Here is an 11,506-nt window from a genome sequence, read left to right on the forward strand (position 1 = left end):
TTACTATACTATGACGTTTTTTATGACATTTTGAGGTCAAAAAATTTTTTGACTTTTTTTGGCCGATTTTGACGCCTTACTATACTAAAACGTTTTTTATGACATTTTGAGGTCCAAAAAAAACGCCTTACTATACTATGACGTTTTTTATGACATTTTGAGGTCAAAAAATTTTTTGACTTTTTTTGGCCGATTTTGACGCCTTACTATACTAAAACGTTTTTTATGACATTTTGAGGTCAAAAAAAATTTGGACTTTTTTTGGCCGAAAAAAACGCCTTACTATACTATGACGTTTTTTATGACATTTTGAGGTCCAAAAATTTTTTGACTTTTTTTGGCCGATTTTGACGCCTTACTATACTATGACGTTTTTTTATGACATTTTGAGGTCAAAAAAAATTGTGACTTTTTTTGGCCGAAAAAAACGCCTTACTATACTATGATGTTTTTTATGACATTTTGAGGTCAAAAAATTTTTTGACTTTTTTTGGCCGAAAAAAACGCCTTACTATACTATGACGTTTTTTATGACATTTTGAGGTCCAAAAAAATTTGGACTTTTTTTGGCCGATTTTAAAGCCTTACTATACTATGACGTTTTTTATGACATTTTGAGGTCAAAAAAAATTTTGACTTTTTTTGGCCAATTTTGACGTCTTACTATACTATGACGTTTTTTATGACATTTTGAGGTCAAAAATTTTTTTGACTTTTTTTGGCCGATTTTGACGCCTTACTAAACTATGACGTTTTTTATGACATTTTGAGGTCAAAAAAATTTTTGACTTTTTTTGGCCAATTTTGACGTCTTACTATACTATGACGTTTTTTATGACATTTTGAGGTCAAAAAATTTTTTGACTTTTTTTGGCCGATTTTGACGCCTTACTATACTATGACGTTTTTTATGACATTTTGAGGTCCAAAAAAATTGTGACTTTTTTTGGCCGATTTTGACGCCTTACTATACTATGACGTTTTTTATGACATTTTGAGGTCCGAAAAAATTGTGACTTTTTTTGGCCGATTTTGACGCCTTACTATACTATGACGTTTTTTATGACATTTTGAGGTCCGAAAAAATTTTGACTTTTTTTGGCCGATTTTGACGCCTTACTATACTATGACGTTTTTTATGACATTTTGAGGTCAAAAAATTTTTTGACTTTTTTTGGCCGAAAAAAACGCCTTACTATACTATGACGTTTTTTATGACATTTTGAGGTCAAAAAAATTTTTGACTTTTTTTGGCCGAAAAAAACGCCTTACTATACTATGACGTTTTTTATGACATTTTGAGGTCAAAAAAAATTGTGACTTTTTTTGGCCGATTTTGACGCCTTACTATACTATGACGTGTTTTATGACATTTTGAGGTCAAAAAAAATTTGGACTTTTTTTGGCCGAAAAAAACGCCTTACTATACTATGACGTTTTTTATGACATTTTGAGGTCAAAAAAAATTTTGACTTTTTTTGGCCGAAAAAAACGCCTTACTATACTATGACGTTTTTTATGACATTTTGAGGTCAAAAACAATTTTGACTTTTTTTGGCTGAAAAAAACGCCTTACTATACTATGACGTTTTTTATGACATTTTGAGGTCAAAAAATTTTTTGACTTTTTTTGGCCGATTTTGACGCCTTACTATACTAAAACGTTTTTTATGACATTTTGAGGTCCAAAAAAAACGCCTTACTATACTATGACGTTTTTTATGACATTTTGAGGTCAAAAAATTTTTTGACTTTTTTTGGCCGATTTTGACGCCTTACTATACTAAAACGTTTTTTATGACATTTTGAGGTCAAAAAAAATTTGGACTTTTTTTGGCCGAAAAAAACGCCTTACTATACTATGACGTTTTTTATGACATTTTGAGGTGCAAAAATTTTTTGACTTTTTTTGGCCGATTTTGACGCCTTACTATACTATGACGTTTTTTTATGACATTTTGAGGTCAAAAAAAATTGTGACTTTTTTTGGCCGAAAAAAACGCCTTACTATACTATGACGTTTTTTATGACATTTTGAGGTCAAAAAAAATTTGGACTTTTTTTGGCCAATTTTAAAGCCTTACTATACTATGACGTTTTTTATGACATTTTGAGGTCAAAAAAAATTTTGACTTTTTTTGGCCGAAAAAAACGCCTTACTATACTATGACGTTTTTTATGACATTTTGAGGTCAAAAAAAATTTGGACTTTTTTTGGCCAATTTTAAAGCCTTACTATACTATGACGTTTTTTATGACATTTTGAGGTCAAAAAAATTTTTGACTTTTTTTGTCCAATTTTGACGTCTTACTATACTATGACGTTTTTTATGACATTTTGAGGTCAAAAAATTTTTTGACTTTTTTTGGCCAATTTTGACGTCTTACTATACTATGACGTTTTTTATGACATTTTGAGGTCAAAAAAAATTTGGACTTTTTTTGGCCGAGTTTGACGCCTTACTATACTATGACGTTTTTTATGACATTTTGAGGTCCAAAAAAATTTGGACTTTTTTTGGCCGATTTTAAAGCCTTACTATACTATGACGTTTTTTATGACATTTTGAGGTCAAAAAAAATTTTGACTTTTTTTGGCCAATTTTGACGTCTTACTATACTATGACGTTTTTTATGACATTTTGAGGTCAAAAAATTTTTTGACTTTTTTTGGCCGATTTTGACGCCTTACTAAACTATGACGTTTTTTATGACATTTTGAGGTCAAAAAAATTTTTGACTTTTTTTGGCCAATTTTGACGTCTTACTATACTATGACGTTTTTTATGACATTTTGAGGTCAAAAATTTTTTTGACTTTTTTTGGCCGATTTTGACGCCTTACTATACTATGACGTTTTTTATGACATTTTGAGGTCCAAAAAAATTGTGACTTTTTTTGGCCGATTTTGACGCCTTACTATACTATGACGTTTTTTATGACATTTTGAGGTCCGAAAAAATTTTGACTTTTTTTGGCCGATTTTGACGCCTTACTATACTATGACGTTTTTTATGACATTTTGAGGTCAAAAAATTTTTTGACTTTTTTTGGCCGAAAAAAACGCCTTACTATACTATGACGTTTTTTATGACATTTTGAGGTCAAAAAAATTTTTGACTTTTTTTGGCCGAAAAAAACGCCTTACTATACTATGACGTTTTTTATGACATTTTGAGGTCAAAAAAAATTGTGACTTTTTTTGGCCGATTTTGACGCCTTACTATACTATGACGTGTTTTATGACATTTTGAGGTCAAAAAAAATTTGGACTTTTTTTGGCCGAAAAAAACGCCTTACTATACTATGACGTTTTTTATGACATTTTGAGGTCAAAAAAAATTTTGACTTTTTTTGGCCGAAAAAAACGCCTTACTATACTATGACGTTTTTTATGACATTTTGAGGTCAAAAACAATTTTGACTTTTTTTGGCTGAAAAAAACGCCTTACTATACTATGACGTTTTTTATGACATTTTGAGGTCAAAAAAATTTTTGACTTTTTTTGGCCGATTTTGACGCCTTACTATACTATGACGTTTTTTATGACATTTTGAGGTCAAAAAATGTTTTGACTTTTTTTGGCCGATTTTGACGCCTTACTAAACTATGACGTTTTTTATGACATTTTGAGGTCAAAAAAATTTTTGACTTTTTTTGGCCGAAAAAAACGCCTTACTATACTATGACGTTTTTTATGACATTTTGAGGTCAAAAAAAATTTTGACTTTTTTTGGCCGATTTTGACGCCTTACTATACTATGACGTTTTTTATGACATTTTGAGGTCAAAAAAAATTTTGACTTTTTTTGGCCGAAAAAAACGCCTTACTATACTATGGCGTTTTTTATGACATTTTGAGGTCAAAAAAATTTTTGACTTTTTTTGGCCAATTTTGACGTCTTACTATACTATGACGTTTTTTATGACATTTTGAGGTCAAAAAAAATTGTGACTTTTTTTGGCCGATTTTGACGCCTTACTATACTATGACGTTTTTTATGACATTTTGAGGTCCAAAAAAATTGTGACTTTTTTTGGCCGATTTTGACGCCTTACTATACTATGATGTTTTTTATGACATTTTGAGGTCCGAAAAAATTTTGACTTTTTTTGGCCGATTTTGACGCCTTACTATACTAAGACGTTTTTTATGACATTTTGAGGTCCAAAAAAATTGTGACTTTTTTTGGCCGATTTTGACGCCTTACTATACTATGACGTTTTTTATGACATTTTAAGGTAAAAAAAAATGTTGACTTTTTTTGGCCCGAAAAAAACGCCTTACTATACTATGACGTTTTTTATGACGTTTTGAGGTCAAAAACAATTTTGACTTTTTTTGGCTGAAAAAAACGCCTTACTATACTATGACGTTTTTTATGACATTTTGAGGTCAAAAAAATTGTGACTTTTTTTGGCCGATTTTGACGCCTTACTATACTATGATGTTTTTTATGACATTTTGAGGTCCGAAAAAATTTTGACTTTTTTTGGCCGATTTTGACGCCTTACTATACTAAGACGTTTTTTATGACATTTTGAGGTCCAAAAAAATTTTGACTTTTTTTGGCCGATTTTGACGCCTTACTATACTATGACGTTTTTTATGACATTTTAAGGTCAAAAAAAATGTTGACTTTTTTTGGCCCGAAAAAAACGCCTTACTATACTATGACGTTTTTTATGACATTTTGAGGTCAAAAACAATTTTGACTTTTTTTGGCCGAAAAAAACGCCTTACTATACTATGACGTTTTTTATGACATTTTGAGGTCAAAAAAAATTTTGACTTTTTTTGGCCGAAAAAAACGCCTTACTATACTATGACGTTTTTTATGACATTTTGAGGTCAAAAACAATTTTGACTTTTTTTGGTCGATTTTAAAGCCTTACTATACTATGACGTTTTTTATGACATTTTGAGGTCAAAAAAATTTTTGACTTTTTTTGGCCGATTTTAAAGCCTTACTATACTATGACGTTTTTTATGACATTTTGAGGTCAAAAAAAATTTTGACTTTTTTTGGCCGAAAAAAACGCCTTACTATACTATGACGTTTTTTATGACATTTTGAGGTCCAAAAAAATTTGGACTTTTTTTGGCCGATTTTGACGCCTTACTATACTATGACGTTTTTTATGACATTTTGAGGTCAAAAAAATTGTGACTTTTTTTGGCCGATTTTGACGCCTTACTATACTATGACGTTTTTTATGACATTTTAAGGTAAAAAAAAATGTTGACTTTTTTTGGCCCGAAAAAAACGCCTTACTATACTATGACGTTTTTTATGACGTTTTGAGGTCAAAAACAATTTTGACTTTTTTTGGCTGAAAAAAACGCCTTACTATACTATGACGTTTTTTATGACATTTTGAGGTCAAAAAAAATTGTGACTTTTTTTGGCCGATTTTGACGCCTTACTATACTATGATGTTTTTTATGACATTTTGAGGTCCGAAAAAATTTTGACTTTTTTTGGCCGATTTTGACGCCTTACTATACTAAGACGTTTTTTATGACATTTTGAGGTCCAAAAAAATTTTGACTTTTTTTGGCCGATTTTGACGCCTTACTATACTATGACGTTTTTTATGACATTTTGAGGTCCAAAAAAATTGTGACTTTTTTTGGCCGAAAAAAACGCCTTACTATACTATGACGTTTTTTATGACATTTTGAGGTCAAAAAAATGTTTGACTTTTTTTGGCCGAAAAAAAACGCCTTACTATACTATGACGTTTTTTATGACATTTTGAGGTCAAAAAAAATTTGGACTTTTTTTGGCCGATTTTAAAGCCTTACTATACTATGACGTTTTTTATGACATTTTGAGGTCAAAAAAATTTTTGACTTTTTTTGGCCGAAAAAAACGCCTTACTATACTATGACGTTTTTTATGACATTTTGAGGTCAAAAAATTTTTTGACTTTTTTTGGCCGAAAAAAACGCCTTACTATACTATGACGTTTTTTATGACATTTTGAGGTCAAAAAAATTTTTGACTTTTTTTGGCCGAAAAAAACGCCTTACTATACTATGACGTTTTTTATGACATTTTGAGGTCCGAAAAAATTTTTGACTTTTTTTGGCCGAAAAAAACGCCTTACTATACTATGACGTTTTTTATGACATTTTGAGGTCCAAAAAAATTTGGACTTTTTTTGGCCGATTTTGACGCCTTACTATACTATGACGTTTTTTATGACATTTTGAGGTCAAAAAATTTTTTGACTTTTTTTGGCCGATAAAAACGCCTTACTATACTATGACGTTTTTTATGACATTTTGAGGTCAAAAAATTTTTTGACTTTTTTTGGCCGATTTTGACGCCTTACTATACTATGACGTTTTTTATGACATTTTGAGGTCAAAAAAATGTTTGACTTTTTTTGGCCGAAAAAAAACGCCTTACTATACTATGACGTTTTTTATGACATTTTGAGGTCAAAAAAAATTTTGACTTTTTTTGGCCGAAAAAAACGCCTTACTATACTATGACGTTTTTTATGACATTTTGAGGTCCAAAAATTTTTTGACTTTTTTTGGCCGATTTTGACGCCTTACTATACTATGACGTTTTTTATGACATTTTGAGGTCAAAAAAAATTTTGACTTTTTTTGGCCGAAAAAAACGCCTTACTATACTATGACGTTTTTTATGACATTTTGAGGTCAAAAAAAATTTTGACTTTTTTTGGCCGATTTTAAAGCCTTACTATACTATGACGTTTTTTATGACATTTTGAGGTCAAAAAAAATTTTGACTTTTTTTGGCCGAAAAAAACGCCTTACTATACTATGACGTTTTTTATGAAATTTTGAGGTCAAAAAAATTTTTGACTTTTTTTGGCCAATTTTGACGTCTTACTATACTATGACGTTTTTTATGACATTTTGAGGTCAAAAAAAATTGTGACTTTTTTTGGCCGATTTTGACGCCTTACTATACTATGACGTTTTTTATGACATTTTGAGGTCCAAAAAAATTGTGACTTTTTTTGGCCGAAAAAAACGCCTTACTATACTATGACGTTTTTTATGACATTTTGAGGTCAAAAAATTTTTTGACTTTTTTTGGCCGATAAAAACGCCTTACTATACTATGACGTTTTTTATGACATTTTGAGGTCAAAAAATTTTTTGACTTTTTTTGGCCGAAAAAAACGCCTTACTATACTATGACGTTTTTTATGACATTTTGAGGTCAAAAAAATTTTTGACTTTTTTTGGCCGATTTTAAAGCCTTACTATACTATGACGTTTTTTATGACATTTTGAGGTCAAAAAAAATTTTGACTTTTTTTGGCCGAAAAAAACGCCTTACTATACTATGACGTTTTTTATGACATTTTGAGGTCAAAAAAAATTTTGACTTTTTTTGGCCGATTTTAAAGCCTTACTATACTATGACGTTTTTTATGACATTTTGAGGTCAAAAAAAATTTTGACTTTTTTTGGCCGATTTTGACGCCTTACTATACTATGACGTTTTTTATGACATTTTGAGGTCAAAAAAATTTTTGACTTTTTTTGGCCGAAAAAAACGCCTTACTATACTATGACGTTTTTTATGACATTTTGAGGTCAAAAAAATTTTTGACTTTTTTTGGCCAATTTTGACGTCTTACTATACTATGACGTTTTTTATGACATTTTGAGGTCAAAAAATTTTTTGACTTTTTTTGGCCGAGTTTGACGCCTTACTATACTATGACGTTTTTTATGACATTTTGAGGTCCAAAAAAACTTGGACTTTTTTTGGCCGATTTTAAAGCCTTACTATACTATGACGTTTTTTATGACATTTTGAGGTCAAAAAATTTTTTGACTTTTTTTGGCCGATTTTGACGCCTTACTAAACTATGACGTTTTTTATGACATTTTGAGGTCAAAAAAATTTTTGACTTTTTTTGGCCGAAAAAAACGCCTTACTATACTATGACGTTTTTTATGACATTTTGAGGTCCAAAAAAATTTTGACTTTTTTTGGCCGATTTTGACGCCTTACTATACTATGACGTTTTTTATGACATTTTAAGGTCAAAAAAAATGTTGACTTTTTTTGGCCGAAAAAAACGCCTTACTATACTATGACGTTTTTTATGACATTTTGAGGTCAAAAAAAATTTGGACTTTTTTTGGCCGATTTTGACGCCTTACTATACTATGACGTTTTTTATGACATTTTGAGGTCAAAAAAATTTTTGACTTTTTTTGGCCGAAAAAAACGCCTTACTATACTATGACGTTTTTTATGACATTTTGAGGTCAAAAAAATTTTTGACTTTTTTTGGCCGAAAAAAACGCCTTACTATACTATGACGTTTTTTATGACATTTTGAGGTCCAAAAAAATTTGGACTTTTTTTGGCCGATTTTGACGCCTTACTATACTATGACGTTTTTTATGACATTTTGAGGTCAAAAAAAATTTTGACTTTTTTTGGCCGAAAAAAACGCCTTACTATACTATGACGTTTTTTATGACATTTTGAGGTCAAAAAAATTTTTGACTTTTTTTGGCCAATTTTGACGTCTTACTATACTATGACGTTTTTTATGACATTTTGAGGTCAAAAAATTTTTTGACTTTTTTTGGCCGATTTTGACGCCTTACTATACTATGACGTTTTTTATGACATTTTGAGGTCAAAAAAAATTTTGACTTTTTTTGGCCGATTTTAAAGCCTTACTATACTATGACGTTTTTTATGACATTTTGAGGTCCAAAAAAATTTGGACTTTTTTTGGCCGATTTTGACGCCTTACTATACTATGACGTTTTTTATGACATTTTGAGGTCAAAAACAATTGTGGCTTTCTTTGGCCGAGTTTGACGCCTTACTATACTATGACGTTTTTTATGACATTTTGAGGTCAAAAAAATTTTTGACTTTTTTTGGCCGATTTTGACGCCTTACTATACTATGACGTTTTTTATGACATTTTGAGGTCCAAAAAAATTGTGACTTTTTTTGGCCGACTTTGACGCCTTACTATACTATGATGTTTTTTATGACATTTTGAGGTCCGAAAAAATTTTGACTTTTTTTGGCCGATTTTGACGCCTTACTATACTAAGACGTTTTTTATGACATTTTGAGGTCCAAAAAAATTTTGACTTTTTTTGGCCGATTTTGACGCCTTACTATACTATGACGTTTTTTATGACATTTTAAGGTCAAAAAAAATGTTGACTTTTTTTGGCCCGAAAAAAACGCCTTACTATACTATGACGTTTTTTATGACATTTTGAGGTCAAAAACAATTTTGACTTTTTTTGGCTGAAAAAAACGCCTTACTATACTATGACGTTTTTTATGACATTTTGAGGTAAAAAAAAATTGTGACTTTTTTTGGCCGAGTTTGACGCCTTACTATACTATGACGTTTTTTATGACATTTTGAGGTCAAAAACAATTTTGACTTTTTTTGGCCGAAAAAAACGCCTTACTATACTATGACGTTTTTTATGACATTTTGAGGTCAAAAAATTTTTTGACTTTTTTTGGCCAATTTTGACGTCTTACTATACTATGATGTTTTTTATGACATTTTGAGGTAAAAAAAAATTGTGACTTTTTTTGGCCGAGTTTGACGCCTTACTATACTATGACGTTTTTTATGACATTTTGAGGTCAAAAAAATTTTTTACTTTTTTTGGCCGAAAAAAACGCCTTACTATACTATGACGTTTTTTATGACATTTTGAGGTCAAAAAAATTTTTTACTTTTTTTGGCCGAAAAAAACGCCTTACTATACTATGACGTTTTTTATGACATTTTGAGGTCCAAAAAAATTTGGACTTTTTTTGGCCGATTTTGACGCCTTACTATACTATGACGTTTTTTATGACATTTTGAGGTCAAAAAAATTTTTGACTTTTTTTGGCCGAAAAAAACGCCTTACTATACTATGACGTTTTTTATGACATTTTGAGGTCAAAAAATTTTTTGACTTTTTTTGGCCGATTTTGACGCCTTACTATACTATGACGTTTTTTATGACATTTTGAGGTCAAAAAAATGTTTGACTTTTTTTGGCCGAAAAAAACGCCTTACTATACTATGACGTTTTTTATGACATTTTGAGGTCAAAAAAAATTTGGACTTTTTTTGGCCGATTTTAAAGCCTTACTATACTATGACGTTTTTTATGACATTTTGAGGTCAAAAAAAATTTTGACTTTTTTTGGCCGAAAAAAACGCCTTACTATACTATGACGTTTTTTATGACATTTTGAGGTCCAAAAATTTTTTGACTTTTTTTGGCCGATTTTGACGCCTTACTATACTATGACGTTTTTTATGACATTTTGAGGTCAAAAATTTTTTTGACTTTTTTTGGCCGAAAAAAACGCCTTGCTATACTATGACGTTTTTTATGACATTTTGAGGTCAAAAAAATTTTTGACTTTTTTTGGCCGAAAAAAACGCCTTACTATACTATGACGTTTTTTATGACATTTTGAGGTCAAAAAAATTTTTGACTTTTTTTGGCCAATTTTGACGTCTTACTATACTATGATGTTTTTTATGACATTTTGAGGTCAAAAAAATTTTTGACTTTTTTTGGCCAATTTTGACGTCTTACTATACTATGACGTTTTTTATGACATTTTGAGGTAAAAAAAAATTGTGACTTTTTTTGGCCGAGTTTGACGCCTTACTATACTATGACGTTTTTTATGACATTTTGAGGTCCAAAAAAACTTGGACTTTTTTTGGCCGATTTTAAAGCCTTACTATACTATGACGTTTTTTATGACATTTTGAGGTCAAAAAAAATTTTGACTTTTTTTGGCCAATTTTGACGTCTTACTATACTATGACGTTTTTTATGACATTTTGAGGTCAAAAAATTTTTTGACTTTTTTTGGCCGATTTTGACGCCTTACTAAACTATGACGTTTTTTATGACATTTTGAGGTCAAAAAAATTTTTGACTTTTTTTGGCCGAAAAAAAACGCCTTACTATACTATGACGTTTTTTATGACATTTTGAGGTCAAAAAAATTTTTGACTTTTTTTGGCCGATTTTGACGCCTTACTATACTATGACGTTTTTTATGACATTTTGAGGTCAAAAAAAATTTTGACTTTTTTTGGCCGATTTTAAAGCCTTACTATACTATGACGTTTTTTATGACATTTTGAGGTCCAAAAAAATTTGGACTTTTTTTGGCCGATTTTGACGCCTTACTATACTATGACGTTTTTTATGACATTTTGAGGTCAAAAACAATTGTGGCTTTTTTTGGCCGAGTTTGACGCCTTACTATACTATGACGTTTTTTATGACATTTTGAGGTCAAAAAAATTTTTGACTTTTTTTGGCCGATTTTGACGCCTTACTATACTATGACGTTTTTTATGACATTTTGAGGTCCAAAAAAATTGTGACTTTTTTTGGCCGACTTTGACGCCTTACTATACTATGATGTTTTTTATGACATTTTGAGGTCCGAAAAAATTTTGACTTTTTTTGGCCGATTTTGA

The sequence above is a fragment of the Toxotes jaculatrix genome, chromosome 4, assembly GCF_017976425.1.
Source record: "Toxotes jaculatrix isolate fToxJac2 chromosome 4, fToxJac2.pri, whole genome shotgun sequence".
Classification (NCBI taxonomy): Eukaryota; Metazoa; Chordata; class Actinopteri; family Toxotidae; genus Toxotes; species Toxotes jaculatrix.